The sequence below is a fragment of the Rhipicephalus sanguineus genome, chromosome 2, assembly GCF_013339695.2.
Source record: "Rhipicephalus sanguineus isolate Rsan-2018 chromosome 2, BIME_Rsan_1.4, whole genome shotgun sequence".
In the NCBI taxonomy this organism is placed as follows: Eukaryota; Metazoa; Arthropoda; class Arachnida; order Ixodida; family Ixodidae; genus Rhipicephalus; species Rhipicephalus sanguineus.
The window spans coordinates 87,187,714-87,212,985 of NC_051177.1; the positions used below are offsets into that span (position 1 = coordinate 87,187,714).

The window sequence follows — 25,272 nt, forward strand, 5'->3', positions numbered from 1 at the left end:
TTCGTTTACGTTCGTGCGCACAGATACAAAACGTAAAAGTTTCGGGGGAGGGGGTTCCCCCCTCCTTCTCTGGCTACGCCCATGCATGACTTATAAAACTAACGAGAGGGACTCCTGTATGCAGCAGCCATAGGATCCATTTCGCCCAGCTTTTCATTCTTCAGCAACGGAGGAGCGAAAAGGTTTTCGACCGGCATAATCGACCGCAGCATTCTGATTCAGGGTGTACTTTCAATATGCCTACATGTGCACTAAAAAAGAACCCACACGGCGAGATCAATTCATGCGCGAAACAGACTCCGATATGCAGTCTTTCTACTTTGTTGTTTCCTCGCAGGGTCCGCTCGTGAAATATTAACAGTATAACTTCCAGATCGATTAAGTTATGCTCCATCCGCCGTGCGGTTTCCAACTCCACCCCCCTTTCACCCCTTCCCCCTGTTTTCATTTTTCTTTTCGAATATCATACTATCTGCACGTGATTTCATTCGTGACTGCCATTTGAGAGAAACAAAGCAAACACATGGTCACTGCGCCAGACACGGTTAGCCATCACGTGACGAGAGAGAGCACAACTTTATAAGAGTCCAGTGCAGACGACGCGCTCCTACAAAGTCCCGTCTATGAGGACCAAATCCTGGCCGTCCAGCGCGCCCGTGATCGGGCCGGCAGGCTAGACCAGGGTTGCCAGGTTTGGCTACTTTGCGCCAATTTGGCTACTTTTTTAGGCCGGTGGCGGCAGAAAAAGTGTGTTGGCTACTTGGCTACTTTTTGGCTAGTTTCTTGTTGCCTCAATTTGAACCAAATTATCAATAGCTTGTGACGTTGCAGCCGCTGGCGTTCGAGTATGCGGTGTCAAAAACATGGTTATCAAGGCGTGTTACAAGCTCCTGAAATTGAATTTGGCGCTCGTATTATACAAAAGAAAAGTCTTATGCATAAGGGGCTGGGACTTGGGAGAACATGGAGTCTCATTTCGCAGACCACCAATTGCTGAACGCGACTTTAAACTAATTGAAAGTGAACAGGACAACCGAAAGCGCTCCGCATCCAAGGTGCTATGCACTTGTCGACATTATAAATCGGATATCTGACGAACTGCTTGTGTCGTTTCCAAGAATTAGGGGCGGACTGCGACTCGAGAATATTAATTACTCGAACTTCGTCATCACGCGAGAAACGTTTGCCGAAGTGAGTACAATTTATGCTTCAATCAGGGAAACTGACTTTGTGCACACTTATGCAGCACTAATTTTTATTGTCGGTGGTACTTGTAGCCCTTTCAAGAAAAGTCACGCAATTCGAGCGAAGAGGACGTCATTTCTGCAACAGCGTAAGAAACTTCATCATCCGGCACGAAATGATTGCTAAAGTCAACAATTTATGCTTTATTCTCAGAAATTATGATTTTGAATTGTTTCTGGTGTACTTCTTTACGTTTCCACCAAAAGGCTACTGAATTTAGTCATTTGAATAACAAGGTCGCAGTCGTTTTCACACACGTGTGGCTACTTTTGGCTACTTTTGATGCCCTTGGCTAAATTTGGCTACTTTCTGGCTAGTTTTTCCGATTTATTGGCTATTTTTTGTTTTTTCGACCTGGCAACCCTGGGCTAGACCTGCCGGTCCCGTCGTGGGATTAGCCGGGTGCGCAATTAATCGCGTTTTGCTGGACCAAATAAACGTTTATTCACTCACTCACTCACTCACTCACTCACTCACTCACTCACTCACTCACTCACTCACTCACTCACTCACTCACTCACTCACGCTCACGTGACGAAGGTCCCGGACTTTGTATGTACGAAACGGCAGCGCTGCGAAAGGAGGGAACAAGATTCGCTGGCGTCGCCTGTACCGCAATGCTAGCGAAGGGCGCGACCATCGAGACCGCACGATTAAAAATTGCGTAAATCGCCAAAGACGTCGTCTTACGTCGACCGTAGGAAACATAAGGCAAACATCAACGTTGTTGCTCCAGCACACGTGCGGCCACGAACAAACGAGCGGAGATGCGTACATCGATGGAAGGTAGTACAACAGGAGAGTGAGAAAATGAGTTCAGCAATATCGCAAACAGGGAGGCACTTGTCGAAAAATGAGGTGAAACAAGCAGCTCTATGCGGGAGCTGCGCGCACGAGTTACGACTGCTTCCAATGAGACGCAGTAAGCATCGCGGACAGCGGCTGTACGTGGGCGAGATGGGCACCAGCGACGATGGAGATTATGCCGGAAAGGTGGACAGACAGGAGGATGGCGCGTGATGAATCGCCACGCGCCACCTATGCACAACTAAACGATTAAGCCGCACGCTCAACTCTCTCGCATTCGCACCGCAATTGACTCGGAAAAAAACCCACCGCATCATCATATACTTACTCGTGCTTAGTGAACAGCCCGTTACATACACCGGCACCTAATCGACCCCCGCTCCGAGGTCCAGAGGCAAGGAAAGGAAAGGAGAAAATAAAGACGATTTCAACGAGCGCGCGTAGATAATTTTCGCGAAAGTTCACCACGAGCCCGCGTAGTGCAGATAAAGAGGCGTAAAGCCAAGGGAGATATGGAAAGTGAGAGAGCACGCAAAGCGAGGGGAAAGAAAGCTGTGAACGGCAAAGCTAACAACGCGACCTCGGATGGACATCCGCGCGATGCATAAATATGCAACGCTCGGTGAACGAGGCGAGCAGCGCGGCGCGAAGGGTACCATGCAGCCCGCCGACTACTCCCATGGAGCCCGCTCACCCACCCCTCGTTCGCGAGTCTCTTGTTCCCCAAAGTTCAAAAACAGATGACTCGGTGACCTCGGGGGGCCACGATAAACTGCGATAAACGTATGCATCGACTTGCTAATGCGCGCCGCGCGGTCCGAAACCTTGCCGCCCAGCGTGGAAATACCCGCGCCAAACGGGAACGCGCGCATATGAAATTACCGCGCACATGAGAGAGAGGAGAGATAAACTTTCCACCCCTCCTTCCACGACTACCAAAAGGGCCAGTACCTAGTCATCACTGCCACAAAAGGCCGAATCCACACTAATCTGTAATGATACTTTTAACAAGTGATTATAGGAGATGTTATACGGTCGATAAGGCTAGCGCGTGGACACGACTGAGCTGACAATTCATTATAGCAGAACATTTTAATTATTAATTATTGTCAACGGCATCGACCGCGCATACAGCTAGATCATTAAGCTCGGGTCGTCCGTAGCTAAGCTGCAAGTTGTGCCAAGCTAAATGTGCACAGGGGCATCCGTGCGCTTTAAATATAAATGCGTAACTATATACAAACGGGCCCGTGGCACCAGGTTCCGCAACACGCCCACTAGCAACTACTCTAAAAAAAAAAAAAAATGTAGTTACGTTTTGTTCACCTCACGAAGCCAACACCGGAAATCCGTACAGATCGAAAGGCCCACCCAGCACACTTCCTCCCTTCGGTGAAAATTAACTCCCACGGCATTTTCATATCAAATGGAGATTGCCACACACAGTGCTTTATTTTTACCTCTTCCCGTCACCGAAGCGTATAGACTGCGTATGCTCACCACAGCCGCGTAATTCAAACAGGAAAGAGAAAATGCGTGGGCCTCAGCCCACACGAGAGAGTGAGAGAAAAAAAAAGAAATAAAGCTCTATTACCGAAGTGACTCTCTTAACAGAGCGCCGACGTCGGGCCCTCTAGTCCAGGGCTTCCGCTGGCCGATACAATTAATCACATTTCGGCAGTTACGCGACGCGGTACAACTAGTGCAAAGAAGAAGGCGCAAAAGAACAAACTGTCGGGTGTTACGGGGAGTTAGGTGTTAAAACTTCTTCGGCGTGTAAGCATAAACTCCCAAACGGGGTCACGCAGACACAGCAATAAGACGCACAAATAATAAAACTGCACTTCACTCCACGCCTCGCACGAGTAAATAACCCCATGTTAACGTCAGCGGCACTAATCCAGGAAGACGCCCTTTCCGATTAACAAGTTCGACGAGGCGGCGTGTACTCCCTCGCAGCTGCTGGCCTACACTACACATGCTGTGAAGAGTGCCTGGCGTGCAGCCACAGGAGGGTCCGGCAAGGTGTCTTAACAAGGCGGCTTTGCCGCCGAATAACAAGCTCTCCGGAGCCCGTATACTCCCAACGCCCGCCGAAGCCCGCGAACAGGTTGGCTGTATCGATCCGACAGGGTTCTGCACTCTGACCTACGCTGTCGACGATACACCACCTTCCTCCCGCGACACCGTCGTTCGCGGTAAGACAAGTGATTGCGCTTCCTGGTAGTAAACACCACTCGCTTAGTAGTGAGCGGCCATTTCTCTCAATACCTCCTCCGCCGCCCCTCCCTCACCCCCACCCCCGCCTACTCTCCCAGAAACACGTCGGGCGCAATACGACAGAAACGGCCCAATCTGTACACGTCCTGCTGGCTTCTAACGATCACTAGCCGACTCTTCGAAGATCCATGATGATTCTACCATCGCACAATTCTTACGATGAAAAAATTAGCCTCGCTATATAAGTTACTCTACCGTATTCAAAATATTACAAAAAAAAAACTACCGTATTCAAAATATTACAAAAAAAAAGAAAACTGCTTACGATACAGTACAATAATCGCGCACGATTAGTGACGCCGAACATCTCAATTTGGCGACAAATATCGTAGCAGGAAGTACCCCGGTTCATCAGGGATGCAATGGAGTACAATTAATTCGTTTTGAACGTGAAGAACTTGGACGATTCGAGGAGAGAAAGGGACATTCATTTGGAACGACCTAAAACAAACAAACAAAAAAAAAACACTTGTTACTACCTCAGCGAACCCACGCCAAAATCATAGAAATAAACATCCATGAAATGCCCACAATTCGCACTGAAGCCGAACGATCGCATACAGCATGCTGACCATTCTATATTAAAGGGACACTAAAGAGAAACAATGAATTGGTTTAGATAAAGTGTGCTCGGAGAACTCTTGTGTAGTTTATTTCACCACCATGGGTTTATTATGAAGAAAAAAAAAAAAACAAGTTCAAAGTTTCATTTTTTAATTTAGCGCCGAACTTTGTAATTCGTGACGTAAAAGAATTCAAAGAGCATTTAACGTATTTTGGCGCCACTGGCTCGACGAAATTTCCTCAAACTCGTTATGTCAAATCTCTGGCCCCCTCAGAGGACAATGTACTTGGATTTAACCGATTAGGAACTACGTAGGCCCAAGCAGGCGCCCTCAAAGATATGTGACGTCACGGCAAAAGGTGCGGGAATTCCAAGGTGGCGTCACCACCTGTATTTTCTTTTTGCGCGTTTTCTCGCTTATTAAGCGTCTTCGCGCAGAAAGCGTGGTGTTTTTGGTATCGTGGAAGACTACTTTACTAATGCGAGAAAAATCGTTTTGCTCTTTAGAGTCCCTTTAATCTAGTTATGAGACTCGTGTTCGGGAACGTGGCCTCCGAGATCATGCCTGTACGATTTCGCTAAGCGGTCCCGGAGGTCATGTTGCGAATAGGCCTTTTCATAACATAATATATAGAGACGTCACACAAGAGTGACATAACAGAGAGAGATAGGGAGGACGAAAAAGGGCGACAGTAATCTTTTAAGGGAGCGCACATGGTCGGGTGCAAGCTTTCGGCTATGCAGAAAGGGCGATGTCCCGCAGCTTGCAACACCCACAGCAGCGGCGTCACACTTACGAGAGAGAGAAAATAAAGGCCAACTAAAAAAAAAAAAACGAGACAAAAGGTTAACCAATAGCACACAATTCGATGAACTCTGCTACCGCTCCTGATCCCGAAACACTATAGCATCGCAGACACTGTGTGTGTATATAGTATATATATAATACACATACAAGTGAGTCGGGCGTCACTGCGGATGCGGTTACGCCATACGGTTACGCTCGCCGTGACGTCAGAGGCCGCGCTTCGTCTGACGGCGCGCTGAAACGGAGATGCAAGCCTTTCTAGGCAATCAAACTAACGGCAAGGCAGGGACCGGGCATGCGTGACGCAATATACAAAAACACCATGCTTTGAGGAGAATGAAAACAGTCGGAGCAGCTTTCGCAAAGAGCTTATGCGCGAGTTCTGCTTTTCCACGAACACAGCTGTAGTTTCTTTCTTCTTTTACTGTTTTCACGGTACGCTCGCTTGTGGATTCGCTTGTTTGCTTAGAGAGCAGCTCTTTCGCTAATGACACCTTCAACTTCTACTCAGCTAGAGTGCGCGCACTCTGAAAGATGAAAAGGGCAGATGTTTTAATAGTGTACAATCAAGGCCGCACGGCTATGGTTGCTATTCATGAAGCCACGCACAAATTGGTGTGCGTGCAAGAATTTCACGTCTTCCGACCTATATACAACCGCCTATGAAGTTAAAAATAAGGGAAAAAAAACCAAAGTCACCTCCTTCCAAACAAACGAGTATAAAGCGTTCTGAAGTGTATAGCCATATTATATATACTTTCCAAAATGTCGAAGCCTGTGTGCCCGTTAGCAGAATGACACAGACGCAGCTGCGATAACGGATAGCGGAGGGATCCACATACGTATAATGGAATATAACATGCCGCAGAGCGCATTCGCCTGCCTGGAAGAATTTGCGCGTCATGCATACAGCAATCACGCTTTGACAGATACCAACTTTCAGTTTATAGCTGAGGCTACGCCTCGGCTATTACTGATGCTATACTGGGAATTAATGCCGATTAAGCCTGACCATCGTGGCCTCTTAACGTTCACCAAATCTACAGGTGTCGTAACGCTCAGATTAGCGCTGCACTCCGTAAGGCGAAGGTTCAAAGAGGCCAAAGACTAGGCGGTTTCAGGACATAGTTGTAAGGTATGAGGGTCACTGCTCCTCAAACGCGGCACCATGCAGAAAGGAGTGAAATGAGCGCTGTCAAATCACTCCGAAGCCCTCGATAAGGATTGCCAACATGTATTTGCTTTGTAACGCTTCTTCCCGAGTACACCGTCCCGACGGCGTGGTTTTTCCCGACGCGGACGACTCACTCAGGCTCGACGTGGACGAAGACAGGGAGGTAGACGCCGAAGAGTGGAAGAACGCCTCGGCCAGGAGGCTCCACAGCTCCTCCTGTTCCCTGCGGCGCCGCTCACTGCGCCGACGGCGCCTTCCGGGGCGACGTCCGGCGCGACGTCGCCGCCTCGCGTCCGCGTCTTCGTCGTCGCCGCCGTCCTCGTCTTCGGCGGCAGCATCGTGCATGCCTGCCGCCGGCACTGTCGCCGCTCTCGATGGCCGCAGCAGCACCACACGCGCACGAGCACACGGCTACACGGTGGGCAAAGGACGCGCGAGCAGCCGACGATCGAGGAAGAGAAGGCGTCGGCGGCAGGTGCGCGTACAAGTCGCCGTCCGAGAAGGTCCCTCGCGGCGGCGGTGCATGGGGCACGGTGCTGTTCGTGGTTCTGAGGGACGCGCGCGAGCCCGCGTGCCCCGTCCGCGATCCAGGCGTCCTCGAAGGCAGCGAAGCCTCGGCGGTTGCGAAACGAAAGAAAACGCGGCACCGTCGTGCGGGTTCCCGCCTCGTGTGCGCATGCACGTATGTATGTAATACACGAACACGGTCGGATGGAACACGCGGGACTCAAAATGCTGCTCGCCTCGACGCGCGCGCGCGCGCGATCACGCGCGCTTATGCAGGCACGCTCAAAGTGCCCGACCCCTCCCCCTTCTCCCCATCTCCCGACCTCCACGCGTATCTGCCTTGATGAACAATAACGAGTGGCACATTAATTATAACGACGACTCTGGGGAGGCTACCTAGCCAACAAAGCGCGCAGCCGGACATCTCCATATACTCTCGTGTGACCTGGTGGTGGTGGTCGCTGAGGGTCCGTGTCAAGGACAGACAGCACGTATAGAGGCCTACGTGAAATGAAAAGCACAGAGAATGCGTGAATCCAGTAAATGAGCCCGGCTGTCTTTCGCAGTATAAGCGTTTTCCAGCGGTTTGAGATCGCTTCCTGATTTGTGTCAAGCGTGCACGTGTACACGTTGATGCTCAGTGGGAGGAAATGGCAATCGCGAATGTTTTTAAAGGCCTCTAACTTGACAGCCTCAACATATGGGAAGTTTCGGCGAAGAGTACTCTTCCGCAATGCTCGGAAGGTACTGGGCGAAGCGGCTTCCGCAAACATATCCCTGTATACTCCGGCGGAGTTTGGCGCCGTTTTCGGCATCTATCTCACAACGCGATGTCGCTTTTCGGACGCCGTCAGGTATTAAAAAAAAAAAAGAAAGAAAAAGAAAAAGGACCGTCTCATTTGATTATATATTACTTGCTTATGTTTTCACCTGAGACGCCCATGTTGGTCTACCCTATTAAAAAAAAAAAATGCTAATGTGCTCGCTACTGATAATTTCAAATGTAGTTGGTTAGAGGCTCTTTCGAACGAGCAGAAAGTCGGGTTCTCCCACCGCAATCCTCGAAGTAAAATGAATTAGACAAAAAAGAAAGAAAGAAAAAAGAAAAGGCGTCGCAATTATCTAATTCTGATGACTAATCCTCCGTTTCACGTTCGATGGGATAAGATAACAAATACGACTCCATAGAGCAAAATTAAAAATAAGCTGTGGTGCTCTACGTGCCAAGACCACAGTGTGACTACGAGACAAGAGTATATAGTGCGCAGCTCTGGATTAATCATGACCACCAAATATAAGTATACGGACGTCTTTTCATTTCGCCCACATCGGAATGCGGTCGCGCCCTTGTCTAGCCGCTAGGTCATCACGGCGGGTGTACAGCAAAACTGTATAAAGCGATGCCACTGTGGATAAAATGAGTCACGTCCGCAAGTGTTGCCAATGAGTCGCAATAGCGACATTTTTTTTCTCTCTCTCTCTCTGTAAGTCGGGCCGCAGCGGCAAATGGTGATGTCACACGAGATAGCAACGAACAAACGACAACGCGAAAAGCGCGCGGCGAGAGTCGTTTAGTAAACGATCGGAGCGCGCGGATCTTGGCGCCGATTAGGCGCCGACTTATGTACCTAACTATACCGCGAGAAGTCGTTAGCGAGTCAGCGTTTATCGAACGAGCGCCAAGTGCCACGGAAGAGTATGCATGCAGTCGCGCACGAACTGAGCCCGCAGGAAGGCCGGCAACGCAGTTATCAAGCCGCGTACGTCTGGGCGCTCTCGTGGTCGTCTCCATAACTTGACATGCATGTACCGGAATTGGCATAGGAGGAAATGAGTGTACGACGAACAAGATTCACATGTCGTGATCTGAATAACGTGACTTGCCTGCCGCGTACGTCACGAAGCGCTTTCTAAATTAGCCTTCGTCAAGTATGGGTAGTGTACAGTATAGCTTCCAAGTTAAAGGTTCAATTAAATTCCGGGGTTTCACGAAACAGACACTGAGTTATGAGAAATGCTCAGGGTTCAATTCAGACAATCTGCGGGTTCTTTTAAAACGCACGTAAAACGCGGCACGTGATTCTTCTGTAAGCCACAACACCGGAATGAGGCCGGCTCAGCCGGAAATAGAACCCACGACCTCGTAACTCAGCAGCGCAAGTCCATTAGCACTGAACTACCGAAGCGGCTGCAAGATAGGTTAAATCGGGTTCGTGTGCCTCGGCGTCAGCGTGGTGACAGAACCGCGGGCCGCATGCTATCATGATCGAGGCCATGTCGACAGGTGCCGCTCGGTCCTCCCGGCCCGTACATCTGGACAACATTAAAACCATGTCCTTGCACTGGGTGGACGCCATCGCATGTACGACTCGCAACGGTGCAACGTCATTTCGCCGTGCAGGCTGTTCATCGCTAACCCTATATATAGTGACCGGCTTGTACAGCGCTCGCGCAAATTGCACGCCAGAGGCGAAAGTATACGTCCATCAGGAGTGATAAATAGAGAGCCCGTCCCCAGAGAAGCCAGCGCTGCGTCACCGATAGAGCTCGGCAACAGGAGAACGTCCGGCAACAACTCCGGCATTCTGCCGAGCGCCGATTCCCGACCCGCAGCAAGAGCAAATCCAATTTTCCGGCCTATCGAACAATTAACGCGCGCGCCATTGTGGACAAGGGAGGGGGGGAGCCGGCATAAATGCCACCGCGATATACTTGCTCGTAAGCCCACCGCGCACAGTTAAAGCCTCACTGTGCGCGCAAGCGCTTGCAAGACACCGGATAGAAAGCGCGCCGGGAAAGCCGTAAACACCGCCGGGGCGCTGAGCACATAAAAGCCCCTCGAACGAGGCGGAGGCTGTGAGATGGGCCGGGGCTCCATCAAATCTGCGCGCCACGCCATAGAATAAAGAACCAGTTTAGAGAAGGGAAACTGTAGCCTTGACAACGGTACGAAAGATAAGCAGCGGTAGCGCATGGAACTACCGAAGGCACCCAAGAGATGGCGCTGCGTAAACAGGAAGCGGAAAACAAAATTTATTGTTTATTTAGGTAGAAAAAAGCAAATGGCTGCCTTTTTTATTCCGTACCTGGTGCGTATGCGCATACGCAGGTGCCTCGGCTGGTTTTTTATTCTATCCTTTTTAAACAGAAGTGGACGAAAGAGGTCGGGACTCATGTAAGGCTACGGAGGTCTCGTTATCTTTCGCCCGCTTGTTTTGAGCGCGTCGATGCGCCGAGCAGCATGCCAAAGCGCCCTTCGGAACGCAGTACCTGTGCGTACGAAGGTTACATGGAACCGAAAGGCATACATTGGCAACTGGCACCAGTAAGAACAATTCACGAGTGAGTAGAAGAAACGATAATCTTTATTGACAGTGAGCAAGCGGTAAAAGGCCCTTGTTCAGACATCGTGAGCTCGTAAACGACTAGCCTTCGCGGTACTTCAAAGAGACAAAACAAATTAGATGACGTTTGTTGCCCGTTTTAACCGTCAGCTAGCGCTCACAATAACCAACTTGTATTGTAGGACAGGCGTAAAGCATCAGCATTTTTTTTTGCTACAGTTTTTAGTACTTGCTTTCAACGAGTACGCCTGAAGACCCCCGGGTTTGTTGTTATTACAACGTATTGCGGTCAGGCTGAGAATACCAAGCAGTTTCACGCAAAATCACATTATAGTGGATGCCTACAGAATGGCAGAAAACATGAGCATTTTAACACGTGATACCGATGAAACAACCCATAAATGGGATATATGCAAGGCCTCAAAGAAGTGCAGAAATACAGAGAAGGGAGAAACGATTTTCTATACCGGTCATTCTCTTATTGTGACATCGCCGCTGAAAAGTAGGCTTCATCAACAGTCTGGCCAAGTCGTGCTCATGCCATCGCATAATTCACTCGTTCATTTGAGGCCACCAGACCTTGCAAGTACAAGTGAAATAGCAGCTTTGTCCACGCGTGTTAGCATACAACTCAAAAGCGAGAACAGCTAGTGAAGTGTGATATGCTAACGAGGTCACAAAGCAGAAAGAAAAACGCTGAGCTTGAAAGTACGTGTACCTGCCATCGTCGAGGAACCTGTGGAAACTGACGCCTTCGCTGGTATCGCAGCTCCTGCGGCACCATACAGTAGCACACCGACTGCCCACCATAATTGCAATATGATTACATCGGTGAATTAAAGAACTTTCATGCGTATTTTAGACAACATTAACGATAGAATTCGCAAGAAAACGGGGAGCAACAAACCAGCTGCCAACCATCGGACGATAACTGCGCATATTCTGCGCATTATCTGCGGCACCCGAGAGCCCGAGACGCAGCGGGGCACTTTTTGCGCTTCGTCACTGGTCACAGCGACGGTTCGCTTGCTCGCTACCGCGCGCTGGCCGTCAGCGGTGAGCGACAAGGCAGAGATGTTTTCAATCACTAAACCACAAATTTACTCATCATTCAAACATTACTTTCAGTTACACAAGAAAAAGCACTTTTATGCGGCAATGATAGCTGTATTTCTCTTAAATATTGCTTTTATTACGGCGCCTCTGGCGGATTTTTTGGCGTTGCCGAGGGCAGATTTGAACGGAGTCACTATGGTTTGTTTGTTAGCTGCGACGGGGTCGATTTTTTCGCCCCCCATCGGCGATGGCTAGAACTTGAGACTTTCCGAGGCCTGGCCACGCCGCCTCGGGCCATCGCGCGCGATATCGCATGATACGCCGCCACGCCATTACGGGAGTGAGCGCCTCGCTTTCTTCTTTCTCCGTATAGTGCCGTATAATAGCCACGGGAAAGCGAATACACAGGATTCGTGCGAGAATATAACACATCGTGGGAAACGGAAAACAAGGAAGGAAGGAATAAAGGAAAGCTTACGCGCCCTTAAGGCTCATTCACACCTATACGACTAGCGACGGTCGCGTGACCATAAATGGCGACCAAAAAGCGACTCAAGGCGACCGATGTTCACACCTGCGTGCGACTCATACCCGTCGCCACACAAAGTTCACGTCGGCTCGAATATGTGTCGCACCATTGCCATTGCCCTGTAAAATAAGCCAACGTCCTGTTCCTGCGCGTGTGAGTGGTTCAGAAGTTTGCGACTGCAGTCGCGCGACTGAAAAATCGAGCAGCGAGCGACTGAACGGAAGCAGTCGCAGCGACCAAAGCGGCCATTTTCGACCAACTTGGTCGCGCGACCGGTGCTGTAGTCGCAGGTGTGAACGAGCCTTTAATGCGGCAGCCGTCGCATGACATTGCGAGGTGACGCCTTCGACAGGAGATCGCCCTCGCTACAGACAGTGAACAATCAACTGTTGGCAGTTCGAGCCTGAAAGCATACAAAGGGAGCCGCGGTGTCCTCCCATCCACGCATATTCCCGTCCGTTGCTGTAGCCGCACACAGACGCCAGGCACGCTTGACTGGTCTGTGTACTACACACGGAAAATGCTGAGCGCAGAAAGTTCGGACGCAGACCGGTGAACGGTGGCAGGAATTAATGCGCGCGCCATTAACGAGGCGCGACGCCGATCTAACTAGCTAGCTGCCGCAATTTCCTCGATAGCTTCGGCCGCGGCGAACGTTCACACGAGTACTTGTGCAAGATGGTTATGAGCGTGCGCCACGGCAGGGTGTCCATTATATACAGGAGACGGGTAAGTTGGCGAGAAAGGTTACCCCCCCCCCCCCAAAACGCCTCACATACAGCTTTTCGCCGTCGCGCACAAATGGGACGCGGTGACGACTTCATTCTTACTTTGTTCGTGGCTACAGCAGGGGGGTCGTAAGCTAAAACCGCCCATAGGAGCACACGGTCGTGCCCACGCTAACGCAATATTAGACAGGAAAGTTGGGCTAGACGTTAACGGACCCCTGACAGCGAAATTTTTGTTGGTGACTTTTTTGCTGTAATTTGTAGCTTTGTGTCTGGTAATCTCTAAATTAAATCGTAAATGCTCTAGCGTATCGTACAACTAATTCTAGCGTAGTTAATTGTGACCATTTTAGCATCACTTCAAAACGCCCGCCTAAAAACCACAAGAAACTGGCGCCCCATGCGGGGGAGCGTCAACGACCACGTGCACTCAAGCTGTGGTGACGTTGACAGCGCGGTTTTCAAATCGGGGCCCCGCGCGCGGTAGAGATTTAAAGTATGTCGGTGCCTCGGTATGGGTTAAACCTGTTAAGCGCGTGTCCCCTCGCGAAAACTACCTCGAGAGCAGCCCGACAACAGAGCCAGAGGGGTGAAGAACAATAGGCCTCGCCGGGTGCCAGTCGTCGCAAACCTTCTGTGACGTCCACAATACTTGCTTTACTCGTGGAACGTCACACGGGGCCTCTATCTACGTCATACCAGGATGTCGCAAGGTGCAGCCAACTCAAATGAGCACTCACGCTTACATTAAAACCAAATTAAGATATCTTAAAGGCAACGTTCGTCACTAATAATCGGTCAGATGTGCCCCCGTATACAGGAAAGTCAAACAACACAAAGATCTCGAGGTTTCAATTTTGGTGTCAGGGGTCCTTTAATTTGGGCGAGTAGGTACATGTTTAGCCGGGAAAAAACAGCGCAAAATATGTACTGTGTTCCTGCGTCCTCGTCTTTTTTTGCGCTGTCTTTCCCCAGCAAAGCAGGGCTACAGTTGGTGCGTATATTCCGGGCTTGTGACGGATCTGAGGCCGCTAACGCAGGCTATAAGCTACACCTGATCGCACAGCATATACGCATGCACCTCGGCTTTCAATGAGGACAGAGAGAGGTCTAAGCGCCGGATCATTTCGCTAAATGCGTAGGCAAAAACGAAGGAATTAATGGAGTACTGCACTGCTGGGCTGCGCAACAAAGAGAATCGGCCTTTAATGCATGCGGACCCGAAAGGCAACACGAAATGAAGTTTGGTGAGTGTATACCAACGCCGCTCAATATCTAGAGACTATCGTTTATTGTTTAGTGAGAAGGAAGAGGGCGCAGGCATCGTATGTATTGTCGCGTATTGCGCGGACCCCTGAGCGGTGGCTCGACCAGGGGAAGGAGCGCGTTTGCCACTAAGCGATAAGGAAATGTGAAACTCGGACTGTTCAGCAACATGTAGGGCACCATCATGAAAGCTTATAATCTTTTATTTCGTGAGATTCAAGTGCCAAACTATACTGCGTCATTCGTTGTTTTTTTAGTGGCAATTCACACTCCGCTGCTTCGCGACATCTCACGCCCCACTATCTCCACACGCGCGCAGTGAATGGCGTCTGACCAATGTTTCTCGATGGACCCGCACTTCGACCAAGATAATTCCCGCAGCGCGGACGAACGACAGAAAACAGGGCTCTGCGAAATGGGGCATCAATTAACGCGCCCCAAAGAAAAGGCGTCGCCCCGTCGGCCGCTTTTATAACTCTACCTGCGAGGCACTCGCAATGAGCAACGCGAGCAGCACAACCAGTGGTTAACGCGGAAGCACACCACCCCTTAAATCAGGCAGCAAAATTGAGCCTCGGGCGAGGTATTGAGGAGGACACAACCGAGGCTACAAAAAAAAGAGAAAGACCTCGCGGAGACCACCACACGGTCTCTTCGCTTCCTCGCTCGGCGTGGATGGATGTTCTGGTCTGCGGGCTATAGCCTCGGCCTCTCGCGCATGGGCGACAGGCTCCGAGAAGCAAGCAGAGGACCGTCGCGGTCAGCGCCACTGCTCACACATTCACGAGCGTGCGATGTCGCCACCGACAAAGGGAGGAGCTCGGCCGCCTGCATGCACACGTGTGCCCGGGGCGCATCCGAGCGCAGTGCACTCGGGAACTCGTGAGCTATGCATGGCCCGCGCAGCAGTGTACGTTAACCCGTCGCGCAGCACCGACCGCACTGCGGAACTCGCGTCAGTGAAAAAGAGAGAAAAGAGTGAGGCAGATGGGGAGGAAAGCTAGGCCGTTGCCATGGTCGACAGTGGCGGCAAGCCGAGGCACGGGACCACTGCTGTGCTAGCACGCACAGCAGTGGAGAAAAAAAAAAAGAGAGAGAGAAAGATAACGGCTGGAAAATGCGTGGAAAGAACGGAAAGAGAGCGAGCGGTAGTTATTAAAAGGACATAATAAGTGGTTTGTCGTTACACTACACAGCGCTACGCGGAGATATCGAGAAAGGGAGCGCTAGATCCGGTGAGCGCATACACGAACGCACGTACGCGCTGTGCCACGGTCTCGCGACGGTCGTTGTTCCGAGCACGGCGATGAAAAGCGCGCGCAGAAAGAAAAGAAAAAAAAAGGAAAGAAAGAAGAGATAGCCACACAACGCTCTCGCAAAAGGTCACAGTTCACCGAGCGGCGGCGGCGGCGGCTCCACATATCCACCGTTGCTCCCAAAAAGAACGGGACGCACTCGTGGTCGTGGATGCGTCTGTAGAGGACAAGCCGCCGTGCACGCCTCCACGACCACGCACAGTATTCATCCGCACGTTGCCGTTGGACACGTATACGCACGCTTCGGGCACGCATTTTGTACGAGGTTGCGACAGCGCCCGAGGCGAGCGACCGCAGATCAGAAGGTAAAAAATGTCATGTACAACGACAGCGCCTGGAACTGTATAGAAAGTGTGCGGACTTTAAAAGCAGCAAGAAAGCTCTTGCCCAAAATAGGAGTCAATTTGCCATGGATCCAAAAACGGCGGTGCGGTTGCACTGCGAGGTCAAAAACACGGCGACAAAGCTCGTGGAAAAACGCGTACGTACACACACAACAAATGTTCAGCATTCGCATGAGTGCGACAGTATAACGCATGATGACGCTATATATATATATATATATATATATATATATATATATATATATATATATATATATATATATATATATATATATATATATATAGGGTGTTTCAAGAAATGTGTCCAACCTTCACAAAAAATCAGGAAGATGCTATATTTCATTGCTGCCTTCAGAATTGGTTTTCTGTAGTGGCAGGGATTTTAAGATGGTTAGAGAAATTATTTGGGACTGTAATTTAAAAAGTTAAATTAATTAACTGTTTAATTAGTGGAGTTAGGTGGTTGTGTCAAATGGGACAATTGAAGTTCTTCATGCCAGAAAGCCAACCCAACTTTGACATTTTGAAAAAGTGGCATCTAGTAATAATTACGAAGTAATGAAATTCAACCAAATTCAATGGCGAAACCAAAACAGAAACATGGAAGAACGCAACTGCCATATTCTTCTGAGACGTCCAAAATGAGTGAATGACTTTTTCTGTAGCGCTAGGCATCTTAAGATGATTAGAGGCATGACTTGAGACAGTAATTAAGAAAGTTAAATTAATCAACTTTTTAATTAGGTGACTGTGTCAAATTGGGGAATTGAAGTTCTTCGTGCCAGAAACCCATCCCAACATTGAGATTCCAAAAAAACGGCCTCTAGTAATAATTACGAAGTAATGAGATTCAACCGAATTCGATGGCCTTCGCTGTTGAAAGCCGTTGCATATCGTTGAATTTCATTACGCCACAACAATTACTAGAGGACGCTTTTTCGAAATCTCGAAGCTCGGATGGGTTCCTCACATGAAGAACTTCAATTCTCCCATTTGACACAATCACCTAACTCCACTAATTAAAAAGTTAATTAATGTAACTTTCTTAATTACTGTCCTAAATGATGTCCTTAACTACCTTAAGATTCCTGCCGCTACAGAAAAAGCAATTCTGAAAGCCCCGAGCAAATATTGCATTTTCCTGAGTTTTTGAGAAGGTTGGACACATTTCTTGAAACACCCTGTGTATATATATATATATATATATATATTGTGTGTGTGTGTGTGTGTGTGTGTGTGTGTGTGTGTGTGTGTGTGTGTGTGTAGCGGGGGGCACAGCTTCTCGCTGTCAAGAGTCCAGACGTCAACAAACACAGTAGTTATAGTCAAAAGTTCGATTACCTTCTCTTAGGCTCCCTCGCACATGACCGAAGGCGAGGCGTAGGCACGTTTATTTTAAGACCCAATTCGTCAGGGTATTTGTACGTTCGCGTCACAACAGAAGCCTAGCAAAATGCTACTTAGTCCGTGTATGTTTTCGTTAAACGCTGACTTGCAAAGGCTGTGGTGGCGCAGTATGTAAGTACAGACATTGTTGAAAAGCTGCAAAAGCAGTCTGCATATATAAACGATGCTGTAGCGAAATTCTGGCACGCTGGAGTGAGATTCTGTAAAGGGTTCATCCACCAAGTGGACTGCCCATTATTGGAATCTTGCAGAATACACTGATTCGAGAGATTTACCTTATTTTACTCATTTATGTAAAATGACATTATCTTTTCGTTTGTTTCTTTTATTGCGGCCGAAGCAACACAACCATGCCTGAAAACCTGGGGACTGCTAAATTCGAGACATGCGTAAAGCCCGAGGGGGGAAGGGAGGGGGGGGGGGGAACGCGACAGAAGAAAACTGGCATATGTTTTTATTTATTGTTTCTCAGAGACGCGGCAACGTCACGTCCAGCTCTTAGTGATTGCCAGTAATGTTTGTAGACGTCAGCGTTCATACTGGCACTCGTAATTATAGAGCGCGTGCACGCGTGCGTAATTAAGAGACAAACTGTGCTGTGTCCCACGACAAACAGTAGCCCCTTGCCAATCTTAGCATGCTTTTCCGCACGACATCGATGTACCGCGGCGAAAGTGACTTCACACGCGTCCCGCACGCAATAGACCAATGCCACAAAACTTTAGAACCGCTGTCCTCAATCTTCTTTTCGCCGTGAGGTTAGGGCTGTTTTTCGTAAGATTTATGGCCGCGCCCGTACGATAGGGTACGACCCTAATTCGCGAGTCTCCCGGGAAAATCGGGAGAGTTTGCAGACACGCACAACTATCCTTGGCGAGTCTCATTGTTTTCCTCTCTCCTCAGTTCGCTACTGTTCAAAGGCACGTCAATGATGATATTCATTCGCAGATGCGACTGTAAATCGAGTGTGGCATCCGTATAAGCCTCGTTTCGTTCCCCTTACCCATTTTCAAGAAACATCTCGCTTTAATAAAAACATTAGACAGTTCTACCCAAGCCAGCACGGAACCCCCCCCCCCTTCCCATCAGTATCACCACTCCCGGCACGTATAGCTTATTGTAGTACAGTGTCGCGGTGCAGCGTTGGCAGCTCAAGTATCGTCTCTGAAGCAAGCCAGGAGTTCGGCCAGTATAGAGCCGAGAATGCGAGCCCCATGTGCCCAGAATTATGTGATGTACAAGGGGTCATACGCACGCTTACATAGGACGACAGAGAACGTTCCCGAATTTCTTTCCTCCCGCGAAGGTATGAATGAAGGACGTGAACGACGAGGTATCAGAAGTCTCTCTTTTTCTCACTTGCCCATCTCTCTCTCTCTCTTTCTTTCTGATGTTCGTGTACACCATGATTCGGAAAAGAGTACTCCCAATGTTATAAAGGTCCTGTGTACGTTAAGCCGTTGCGCAAGGAGGCTAATTAAAACATACGTTCAATTACTCTCGCGCGAGCAACCTTCTTATGCACTCTTCGGGCTTCGTAAGCGCCGCACCAACGCTCGTCTCTAGAGCGCAGCAAGCATCGAAAACAATTTAAACGAACCGTCACCTACGCCGTCCCGAGTACGACGGCACGCCAAGACGTCGGGAGCGCCAGCAAGTTCGCGACACACACGCACGCTATTCGACGGCGGCCGGCCGATAATGCGCACCCGAGTGAGAATAAACGACGCGGGGACACGGAAGGGGAGGAGGGCCACCAGGCCGTCACGGTCAGCCGGACGGAAGCCAGCGACCGCACGCGACCGCTGCCACAGCGTTGCACCCGCCCCGTAGTATGCGAGAAGCTAACTGCCGCCGCGGGGAGGCGAAAAAGACCCCCTCCCTTTCTGCCGTTATAAGAAACAGGTGCTGCGGCTGGCTGGCTCTTTTCGGCGCCCTAGTTGAGAAGAGCAAAGAGGGCAGCACAGGTGAATCAAAAGAGTAGCTGGCAGTCCCCCAAACACGGGAGGAAACAAAAGAGGCGTCCCTCCGCCGCTGCCCCGTATGGTCAGCCACTCCGAGCGAGAGAGCCAGACCAGGCAGCAGGAGGACGTTTCGTTCTTCGCCCCCATATTCTGCAAGCATGCGTCGCATGCTACCAGCGGCCTGCACGCGAGACTAGCTGGTACAGCGCCGCTACGGTAGCAGTGCGTTCGTTGCGCGGTCCCAGGATCGCAGCGTGCACTCGGTTGTCTGCATAGCAGATGCGGTGCTTGGAAACCTTTTTCCAACGGCCAGGGAGATGCGTCAAAATGCGAGGCTGGGAAAAAATAATAGTAACAAAGCAAACCAGTTCGGCAACAAGACCAGCCCGTATCTCTACGGACGCCCTACATTGCGGGAGTCGCTCGTTCGGTGCGCCCCCTGCAAGCACACGCTATTCGCGCCGAGGGGGATGACGACGACGATGCAAAGACGCAAGGCTGACTGACCCCCCTCCCCCCCCTCTTCACGCAAACCAGAGTGGGAATACATTCGGGCCGCGCTCGAAGAGATACTGCAAACCAAGATTAACGTGAGCGAGGACGCTGCAGCGGCAGCAGCCAATGATTCACAGGGCGCCCGCGCCACTCGCAAATCGTATGCAATACAGCGCAGCTGTATATGAGCGCCAGGCCACGTACGTACAATTACACTGTGCACAAGCGTACGCGCTTTTTCACAGACGTGGCGGCCCACGCTGAGGAACTACCATATTTAGCCGATCTACCCTGACTAGTTCGTGGCAGCTCAGCGTAACGTGCAGCACTAGGCCCAAGCGTGAATATGTGATCGGTACGCTATCTCCTGAGCCGACATCGCTTCTCCACGAGTAATCGCGACGTATCGCTGTTACCAGTGATTAGACAGCGCCATCGTCAGTACAATCTGTTTTCCGTCAACGGGGAGCAACCAAATGGCGCGTGTCCCCTTGTAGTAGTAGCAAATGGTTGTTTGCCTCAGAAAATCAATACGCAAGAAGGGAAAGAAAAGAAAAATTTTACAGCTGACAGCACTGTCTCTAGTGTGCGCAGTTGGCACCTGAACGGCGGTCAGCAGTGTGTGAGGAAAGACGGTAGTAAAAGAAAGGAAGAGGGGGAGAAGATCGAGGACTATTTACATATGTACACACAAGGACACAGTGTCGAACAGTTCGCTAGTGGGGTGACCCCCTCGAGAGTGTTTGTCCCTCGGACCTGCACAGAGGCACCGTTAACGTCACGGAGAGCAGTAGGTCGGACATCGAAGAAAGCAACACGTATGCACGCGCAAACCCCTAAATACTCGACTATTCGTTTCTCCCGGGCACGCCCAAAACACGACAGCTTCTCGGTACACATCACATCATTCGTACGAAGCACCAACCTACCCAAACAAGCTGCCTACACGCAAGACGGACGTGCTCGGCGCAGTTGGCGCATCGCCAAAAACTCTCCTCGCCCGATTCGCCTCTCAGAGCAGAAAAATTCGGAGTAAGTCACGTCGCTAAAACGGCGCTCAACCAAGTTTACGCAGAGTCCGCAGACCCTATAGTCTGTACACGCTTCCAGCGACGCAATGAGAACCGTCACGTGCCACGTATAAGGGAGCTTCGAGGCAGGGCACGCACGGACTCGGGTAGCAGCTGTAAAAACAGGCAGCCTTGGCACATAACCAAGACTAGCCGCATCGCCCGCCCCATTCATGAAACGGCACTTAACGTAAGCGCCCATCGGCGACCTTCAATTAATCTCCTTGCACTCAACTGGGGCACACGCATGTGGTTGAAAGCAAGCGAGAGGCAGATTAGACAAGAGATCTCAAAGCCACGTAGTTGTTCGTATCGCGAAACAGGGGTGCGTCATATGCTAATTATGGAAACATGAAAACCAGTTTGGTAAAAGCCTCCGAACGTGCGGACATTTCACGTGGACTTTTATCGAACGCACCTTCCAGGAACGTCAGGCACTAGTGTTCCTGCGCCACTTGCCAACGTATGATCGAAATAAATGCCGAGAAATGTAATAAAACAGGGTAATATAAATAAATGGGGTAACACTGGGCATGTGTAAGCCGCTTATTGCTACCAGTAGTGCACCCCAACCTTTAACTTTCCCCCGTAATGTGAAATTTAAAATTTATTTAGACAGCAACGACAGCCAATCCTTTTTTCTATCGGTAAGGTAAACAAAAAACTGCGTTACACACACACACACACACCGTTTTCATCAACTGGCAAAGGCAAATCTCGCGTTATGTGACCCTCATTTACTACATGCTGATTACAACGTTCCCATCGTAGTGACATCCCCATCATGTGTATACAGGGGCATCGACATGAGTAGGAACATCTGATTCCTGTTTAAGATTGCGCATTTGATATTCCTGTGTATAAAAAACAAAGAAAGGGAAAATTCCTGACTCGAGATGTCCTTATAGTAAGCGGTATATAGAACACGGTATAAAAGCCACGCTTCTCTTTTCATAAGAAACGCAACTCGTGTGACCAATGGGCATATCCGTCGGATATTGACGATCTGCACGTTTCACAGACTCGCGTGCGCTGTTTTTCTACAAGACACGGCGAGAGGATGGCTACACGCGTGGACAGGCGCTCGCGTTTGTTGCTGCCCATCCCCGTCCCGCCGGGGAAACACGCTCAAGGCAGCGCCCAAATGACCACCCTTCCAGCGTCGCAAGGTCACCCCGTCCTGCTGCTCCCCAGCCGCCTGGAAACGGCGAGAGGAAAAAAAATATAGAGACTGGGGGAAAAATAAAGCCCGTTCGCTCGTAAACGATGCCCCGGGCGCATTTCCTGCCCGTGCGACTGCCAAGGTTACGAAACAGAAACTTTTGAAAACATTAGCGGCGGCTCCCTCGAGCCACACACTCACAACACGGATTGCGCCCTGCACTTGGCGGCAGAGGGTCCGGAATATGTCAAAGGAGTCGCCGCTCGCCCGAAAGATCGCTTGACGCCGCCGCCTTTTTATGTACGCGCGTTTGCGAACAACACACAGTCCTCCACGAGTCGTCGACGACGAGCGGGATGACGACAAACGACGTTGAATTCGCTCCAGAAACGGCCCAAACGAGGATCATGTGCCTCGCGCGCATGTGCCGTTTATATAGAAGCAGTTCCGCACGAGAAGGCGTAAACACACACCCATCGCTCAACTCGTGCGCGAAAGAGACGCACGAAAGCCAGCCGACGTCAAGTGGATGTACCGACGTTTCCCGCCGCTTACTCAAAAAAAAAAAGGAAAAAAAAAGAGAGAGACGTGAAGGCGAGAATTGGTTCTGCGAAAGTTGGTCGTCAGACAGAACGCCACACGCCTTTTAGACCAGCGACTACGCAACAGTACACAGGTGTGACGCAGTGATCGGCATGCCGCAGACGCCTCGTCCCCGCAGCAACAGGAGGGTTAGCTGCTGCAAGGGCCAGACAGCAGTCTCTTCCCCGGCAGGCGTGTCCTCCTCGCCCGTCGAGGGGCATGACCGAGATACCGCGGAGTTCCCAGCGGGCGGTACACACCGGATCGGTCCGCGTCCTGCCCGGTAGTATCCAACATGCAAACAAGACTCCCTCCAGCGACTACGCAGCCCTTAAAAAAAAAAAAAAAAGCGGGGAGAGAGGTGCGGAGCTAGGCGGGCGTCCCGCAACGCAGCGTACGAACACGCGCCAGCAGGTCTGCCGATTCAGAGCCTGAATGTCCAACGAGACGGAATGTACAACGAGACTGAATGTCCAATGGGTCACGTGACCGGCGAGACTGAATGTCCAACGAGACGGAATGTCCAACCGAGACGGAATGTCCATCGAGACTGAATGTCCAACGAGACTGAATGTACAACCGAGACGGAATGTACAACGAGACGGAATGTCCAACGAGACGGAATGTACAATCGAGACGGAATGTCCAACGAGACTGAATGTCCAACGAGACGGAATGTCCAATTTAGAAGAGATAAACGTGTCCTCGTTTGAAATTTCTCAGACAACTTATTCATTGGGTTAAGATAGCCTAACGGAAGATCGCATTTTTTGTGTGTGTTTTGCAAATATTGACTGTCTGTGGCGTCGGGCGTCGTATTTTTGTTTCCGTATTCGCTTTACTGCATTTACCATAATTTCAAGTTTTGTTAGTTTTATTTCTATTTTGTATTTTTAGTTTTCATATGTATATTGAATATGTTACTTTAATGCTTTATTTTGGTTGTTTGCATACTTTGCTGTTCCTGTTTATCTTTGTCATAAATCGGACATCACAGCCCCTTAAAGGATTACGAGAGGGCGCTCCCTCGTCCACTCTGCGCGGTATCTATACCAGCGTTTCATCCCTGAGAGTGTTACCAGCGCCACTCGTAGCTAAGGCGGCGAGTGTGAAACACTATTTTTGCCAGAAAGCGTCACGAGGCAGAACGAATCCCTTGCTATGAAAGTGCGAAAGAAGAATAGTTCGAGAGACTCAGTTATTTGTTAGAAAACCAACAGCCAATTAAGCCAAATAAAACATTGGGGACATTATTTGTTGCTTTTTTAAACTGCGATGTAATAATTATAACCCATATGCAAAGGAATCCAAGTAGACGAAAAAACACCCTTTCCGTCGGTGGGATCCGAACCCGCAACCTTATAATTACGGCGACGATTTGCGCTTGCTAACACTCCCAGGGATCAAGCTCACGTAAATACCCAACAAAGTGGACGAGGGAGCGCCCTCCGTCGTAGCTTAATTGTTAGAGCATCAGACGCGTAATGTGAAAGTTGTGGGTTCGAATCCCACCGAAAGAAAGTGTGCTTTTTCGTCCCATTTAAGTCCTTTCAATTTAGGTCATATTCAATACACTACAGTTAAAAAGATCAACAAATAACGTACCTATGCTTTCCTTGGCTTGATTGTTGGCTTTCTACGAGCCCCTAGAACAATTCTTCTTTCCCCTTAAAGAATGCGGGTCGAAGAAGCTAGGGAGGAAATTTTCCTTTAAAAGTAAATTCTTGGGTTTTACGCGCCAGAACCACGAAATGATTATGAAGCATGCTGTGTGTGGGATATCAGCTTTAGTTTTGACTAACTTGATGGATACATGTCATGGCATTCCGGCTACAAGAGAACTGCAGGCCAGTCTAGGAAAGACCATGCCGTTAAAGAGGTGGTGTCACCAAATTTTGAGGCTATAAAAAGCCTGCTGTAGGCTTTCTCTGTAAGCAAGGACGCTCAGCACGAAGTATTGCACGCAGCAAACGTTTAGAATATATTTTAATTCACTTCCAAAGTCTGTATAAACGCTCATTCTCGCGATCGAGACCCATCACTAGCGCAACTGACACCGACGTCACTGTGTAGGAAGCGTAACGAAAGTTTTAGGGACGTCACACCACATTAGATTGACGTGCAATGAGCGGTGACCTACACCTCCGCTGCACCGGGCCAGTCAAGAGAGCATCAGGCCATCCGCTGCGAACTGCTCATTTTTTCTGAGCTTATTGCCGAAGTAGCCAATCTTGCTCGCCTTTTGCAAAGTGCTTCGCGTGAATAATTTTTCGTTACAACACATAGCATACAGGTAATCGTTGGCGAGAATAAAACCGTTTTCATGATGTTTAAAATCATTTGAGGACTTTTCAGAACCGGCCTGAACACGAGCTTTTCTATAACTCTTCCAATGATGTCGATATTAGTGCTGTGAAGCTCAAGTGAAAAAAAAAAAAAACTGGGTCGGGAACAGACTTGTACGCATTACAGTGAAAGAGCGTCAGCGATTACAATTACCTTTTTAAAAAAACTAACGGATTAGCGAGAAAAAACTGAAAGCTAATCGATTACTCAACAAGGTGACGTACCGGGCTGTTGGTTTTGCATAATTGTTAAACTGTGGTAAAGTTACGGGTACATA

At 49.6% G+C, this 25,272-nt stretch overlaps 1 protein-coding gene across 1 annotated transcript in view; it reads right to left on the reverse strand.

Moving 5' to 3' along the window:
- The window catches only part of LOC119383306 (protein scribble homolog), a 152,346-nt gene that overhangs the window by 88,917 nt on the left and 38,157 nt on the right, over positions 1-25,272 (reverse strand).